The sequence below is a fragment of the Herpailurus yagouaroundi genome, unplaced genomic scaffold (assembly GCF_014898765.1).
Source record: "Herpailurus yagouaroundi ecotype Mexico unplaced genomic scaffold, PumYag 140, whole genome shotgun sequence".
Lineage (NCBI taxonomy): Eukaryota > Metazoa > Chordata > Mammalia > Carnivora > Felidae > Herpailurus > Herpailurus yagouaroundi.
This window is the reverse complement of record NW_024412395.1, coordinates 48,001,774-48,007,746: the sequence shown is the minus strand read 5'-3', so window position 1 is coordinate 48,007,746 and position 5,973 is coordinate 48,001,774. Positions and strand designations below refer to the sequence as shown.

At 38.0% G+C, this 5,973-nt stretch overlaps 1 pseudogene; it reads left to right on the top strand.

Annotated features, from left to right (window-relative positions):
* Nucleotides 1-3,786: 3,786 nt before the first annotated feature.
* Nucleotides 3,787-4,699, top strand: LOC121030333 (DNA primase small subunit-like; annotated as a pseudogene).
* Nucleotides 4,700-5,973: the final 1,274 nt, after the last annotated feature.

Below are 5,973 nucleotides of genomic sequence, written 5' to 3'. Positions count from 1 at the left end.
TTAAAAATAATTTGTACAAATACAGGAAAATAATTTTTGAAACACTGCCCTCATGAAAGATTTTATAATTGAGACTAACCTATAGTTATACATTTTAAGACTCTGAGAAAATAATTTCTTTCAAATGATTTGAAAAGAATCTCTTAAGTCTTATTTTTAGCTTTAAGTTATTTTTTGTTTTGTTTTTAATGAAAAAGAAGACAGAGATCAGTTCACTCTTTGACAGAGCTCTGTACATTAAACAAATATCAATTATAGAGAAAGTCTAGAAAGGAAAATTTTTTTAAAGAAAAGGAATCCTTAAAAATAAGATAAACATCTATGGAACCAGTAATGAAATATCAGATGTGAAAAACAGAAAGCACGGTTGAAACTTCAGGTCTACTGGGCTTTGCCTCCAGCAGTAGGTACAATAGATGGGGGAAGCAGAGATTAAAAATGCCTCATTGAGGTGCACACTGAATCCAGGCTTATGGTTTGGATCTGGGCCTGTGAATTGGAAACAAAGAAAAGCTACAACTTTTCCAAGGAAATGACTTATATAAAGAGGCATACCTAAGCATATGGAGGAAAAAAACAGAAAAATCTTCCCATTAAGGGTAGGTACCAAGCCACTTCCTAGGCTGTGACTCAATCTGAGTTCTCCCCACTATCCCCAGAAGATGTAACGCTAAACTGACAATATAAGGTCTGGTTATATACACAGGATTACAAAGACCAAATTGAGACACCCAAAACTAGACAATACGAGCACAGAGAGAGAATGAAGGGGAGACAGATGTAATCACAGATCAGCCTGCAAACCAAAATTCTAAAACAAATGAGGAAAAGAATAATAAAAGCAAGAGATTAAAAAAAATCAAAATTCAAGAGATTGTCACTTCAGACACAGTACAAAATATCTAAGATGACCTTAAAATCTTTGTGTTGCAGATTCTCAAAGGCATAGGAAGAAAGGTAACCATGAAACACTTAGGAGGGCAATATGAAAAACAATTAGCCCCAAATATCAGGTATTAAAAGTATAATCACTGAAATTAAAAATTTAACAGATTTTTATAGGTTGAAAAGGAATAGAATGAAAGGATTAGAGTATTTTCTTCTTGTCTTAAAAAATGCACACCAAACAAAGAAAAGCAAGTAAGATAAAGAGTGAAAATACACACACACAAAAAAGTTCAGAAATGGATGTCAAATTACAGATTTAGTGAGAGGATCTAATTTATCTCTAATAGGAGTACATGAGAAAAACACTGAGGAAGTACTGGAGAAACAATACCCAAAGCGGTAAAGCTGAGAACATTCTAGTACAACTGGAAGACATGAATCTTTAGTTAGAAGAACATGTGGAAGGACAAACAGAATAAACAAGAATCACTATATCAATGCATCGCAGTGATATAATGGTAGTAGTACAGTAATAAATAATATTAACGATAAATAGTGCATGAATAAGTAATGAAAAAGAATTCCACATTTAGAAATATATGGGAGAGAGACTCCCCTTCTCCCTATGAGGACCAATAAATTAAAATGCTCAATATGTTCATTTTTAAATAAAGTATTAAATAAGACATTCAGAACTCCCAATAATAAACATCAAATATTAAAGGGTTTTTATCCCCTTCCTTTCTTCTCCTTTTATTGTTTTGTTTTTCTACTGGAGCTCAGTTTGAAAGAATGGTCAATTATACTTTTAAATTAAAAAGCACATTGCCATCATGTATCTCTACCTGTCCTCTTCTTATATTTTTGCCTTTCTTTCATGATCACTATTCTTATTCCCCTCATCCCATAGTTAATATGCTCAGTCTTTGCCCTTAAATACAACTTTATACAAGCCCACAGCTGGAAAGGAATTTTGCCACAGATGAATCACACCTTGAGTCTCATTCATATCTGATTTTGATATTTAGATGAGACTTTCAGCTTTGACTTTAGAATTGATGCTGGAAAGAGTTAAGACTTTTGGAGCTGCTGCAATGGCATACTTGTATTTTGTATATGAGAACGACATGAATGCTATATACACAGGAGTGGAAGGGTATTATGTCCCTCCAGAATTCATTTGTTGAAGCCCTAACGCCCAATGTGACGGCAACTGGAGACAGACTTGGAGAGGTAAACAGATTTTAATGAGATGACGAAGGTGTGACCCTCGTGATGGGGTTATTGCCCTTATAAAAGAAGAGGTGCCAGAAGGCATGTTTCCTCTCCACCATGTGAGAATACAGTGAAAAAGCCTCTGCAAGCCAGGAAGAGAACCCTTCCCAGAAAACTGAATCTTGATCTTGGACTTACCAACCTCCAAAAACATGAGAAATAAATCTCTGTTGTTTAAGGCACCCAGTCTACAGTCTTTTGTTTTGAGAGCCAGAGCTGATTAATACAAATATTTTTCCCAAGTTTCTATTTCTTTAATAACTTTTGTTTTTGATTTTTCTTTTCCTGCTCTGTACTTGAAAGATCCAACGTCTTTTGATGGTTTTAAATGCATTTATTCTTCATTTTTTTGGGGGGGGGGGTCTGGTCACTACCTTACCCTTCACTGTTTTCTTTTCCTTCCTTCCTCCTCCTTTTTTTTTTTTTTTAATTTTTTTTAACGTTCATTTATTTTTGAGACAGAGAGAGACGGAGCATGAACGGGGGAGGGTCAGAGAGAGGGAGACACAGAATCTGAAACAGGCTCCAGGCTCTCAGCTGTCAGCACAGAGCCCGACGCGGGGCTCGAACTCACGGACCACGAAATCATGACCTGAGCTGAAGTCGGCCGCTTAACCGACTGAGCCACCCAGGCGCCCCTCCTCCTTCGTCTTAATTCAGCAATTATCTCTATCTTCCTGAAAGACATGATAGATATTTTAATATATTCTATCTCCCTGGAATCTCCAATACCTTCCATGGCTTTCTCCCCCAGAAAGTTATTTTTTTTTCACTAGATTAAAAAACAAATTCCAGTCTAATAAAGAAAAGCTTTAATTTTTTAAAAGAAAACATAGGAGAACATATTTATGATCTTAGGATAAGGAAAAATAGTCTTAAGTGAGATCCTCGCCAAAAAAAAAAAAAAAAAATGTGAGTAATGTTAACTTTTGCATTGTGCCAAATAGGTAATGAACAGGTTCAACTACCGATTGAATTTACTGGTTTACTTTTCTCATTATTTTGAAATTTAGATTACTATTTCTGAAAGAATCAAGTGAAGTTCTACTCCAAGAGAAATCACATCTTACTTTGGCAAATTTCTGACCATTTGGCCTTTAAGATTTGCAGACTAATAAGCAAGTTTTGAACTCCATCTAAAGTTTACTCATACTCTGTGAAGCTCAGACTCCGGGCAGCAATTACACCTAAGCCAGGAAGGCAAATAAAGCTTGATACTTCCAACCTCCTTCCCCTCTTCAGGCATACACAGGTTTTTGCAGCACGCAACTTACAGTGTGTTAAAAAGTCGCACTGGGAGCTTCCACGTTGGTAAACATGTAGAGGAGATTCGGGAAGAGCCGTGTGCCTGGAGAGAGCACGGAAGCTCCCCTCCGGTTCTCTCATCCCTTGTGTTCTGTGTGTCTTTCTCTGGTTATTCATTGCCAGTCTGCACAAAAGCTCACCTTTTCGCACAAACCTCCTCGAGGGTGTACGGAGACCAGGGGAGCACTACTGTCCAGAGGCCAGCCCCAAAGTGGGAACTACGATTTCCAGCGGCCCCTGCAGAGGGCGCCGGTCGGACCTGTGGCGCGGGCTTGGGCGGTGCTGTTCCCGCCAATTCTCGCGGTAATCCTGTGGCACAGAGTTCAGCGCTCTGCGGAGACGGAGACGTTTGACTGGTTGAGCTGACCCGGCTGCTTCAACTTTGTTACGTGAGGTTCTTTCCCTCCGCCCGGTACTATCGCTGGCTCCGCTATAACGAAGTGATAAAAAATTACTTTCACACCGTGAGTTTTCTTTCACACTAAAAGATGACATTTACATTCGCTACCAGCCCTTCAACAGCCAAAGTGACCTGGAAAAGGAGACGCAGGAAGTGCACGGCATATTCCCACAGACCCAATCGGCATAATACAGTGAAGCTGGGAGTTTTCCAGGCTCAGGAAGGAGAATTTGTAGTTGACGTTGATATCACAGGCTATGAAAATGCGAGAAGTTCTGGTTCTGTAGACATACGTTCTAAGTCCCGGATCCTCATGATAATGGCCATATGCACCATCGACTGAGCACTGAAGGAGGACTTTGGATTTAAGCATTGTCTCTGGGTATGTTCTGGAAGGAGAAATGTTCATTGTTAAGTCTGTGATAAAGGTTAGAAAATGATCCTACATAGTGCACTCTGGGATACTTGACAGTGTGAGTCTTGCTTGTAAAGGGCGGTGAAGACATTAAAAACAAAGTTCACCTAAGTGAAAGTGAATACCTTTGGTCAGAAAATCTATAAACAATTTAAAAATACTTGGAAAAATATGCCTTCGTTGATCAATATAGTCTTGAAAATAAAGAAAGCTGGGATGAGACTTTAGCACTTGCTCCTGAAACAATGCATGACAAACCAGCAAATCTTCCAAAAGCATCACAGTTCATTCAGCATTGGGAGCATTTCAAGAAGGTAGCCAGTGGATGTCAAAATAATATAAAATGTGACAAATGTGGACCAGGCCTGAGTGCTAACGTCTCCTCCCAGCTTTCTTTATTTTCAAGACTATATTGATCAACGAAGGCATATTTTTCCAAGTATCAAGATTCCTGGAAGAAGCAATAATAGGAAGAATAAGTGGATTGCAGGTAAATGTGTAAAATTCAGTACATACAATGATAATTCTGAGATTTCTCATATGAATACTCAGCTCTACCAATTGCCATTTATAGAGGTAAGTGAGCAGTAATATGCCTGAGACTGTAATCTCACCCCATGGATGAGCCTCCTTATTTTTGGAGGGAATGTTTTAGGTGTATTGAGGGCTTTGTCCTTGAGTCTTTGACATTTAAATGAATTACACCTGGCTTGTGTATTCAGTTCCTAATTTTGCTTACTAATATTTTTATTCGTCAGGCTACACCCTACTTTTAAAAATCATTTTAATGTGTATCTTTTACAAAAAGTTGTATCTTTTACAACTCTTGCAAATGTAGCTCCTAACTTCTTCCCTCAGAAACAATTGAATTAGTCCCCTGTAAAGAAGCAGCTTAGAAAAAACAGCTAACTGCACCAACATAAAGCCACTGTAAATGTCAAAATACTTGGACTTTCTACATATCTAGATACTTTAATTTTAAAGCTTTTGTTTATTCCACGTTTGACTTTGTGCAATAGATTTCGAAGTATCAGATTTCTTTTGCCTGGTTTTACAACCAATCTAGACAAAACAGTTGTTCTGGTTTGCATTCTATCTTCCGAGAAACATTGAGAAGCAAGCTATTGGGCTAGTGCTTTCCATGACTTATGAAAATTGTCCTTCCTTTGCACTTCCTTTAACATTGTTTTCTCTATAGCTACACAGTCTTTTTTTTTTCCTTTTATCCTTTGATTTACATAAAGCAGACTAATGCAGGCAATACATCAAAATGACTTGCATTTCTTTCTCTTTTCTAATTTTTTAAGAAATATCAGACTATTGTGCAAACAAACAAAACATATCACTCTTGATTGTGGTCTGTATATGAGGATCACGAAAATGGCACAGTAAAAAACAATCTAAATCAGAGTTGATGTAGAAAGCCAATCAGCGTGCCTTATGAGAAGCATTAAGTGAGATTTTAGCTCCACCTAGTGTCCTGTGATAGGATCACATCTTGGTAATGAAAATTAATCCACCACAGGCAAGACTCAGTTAGGCAGCTAGCGTATGGCTGGGCACATACTCAAAGCAGCTACAGTCAAAGGCATGTTACTTTGTATTTCTTAGTTACTGTACTGAAAAACAGCCATGCAAGAGAAACATTCTTAGGTCTAAGGAATTGTCCAGGGGCACCTGGGTGGCTCAG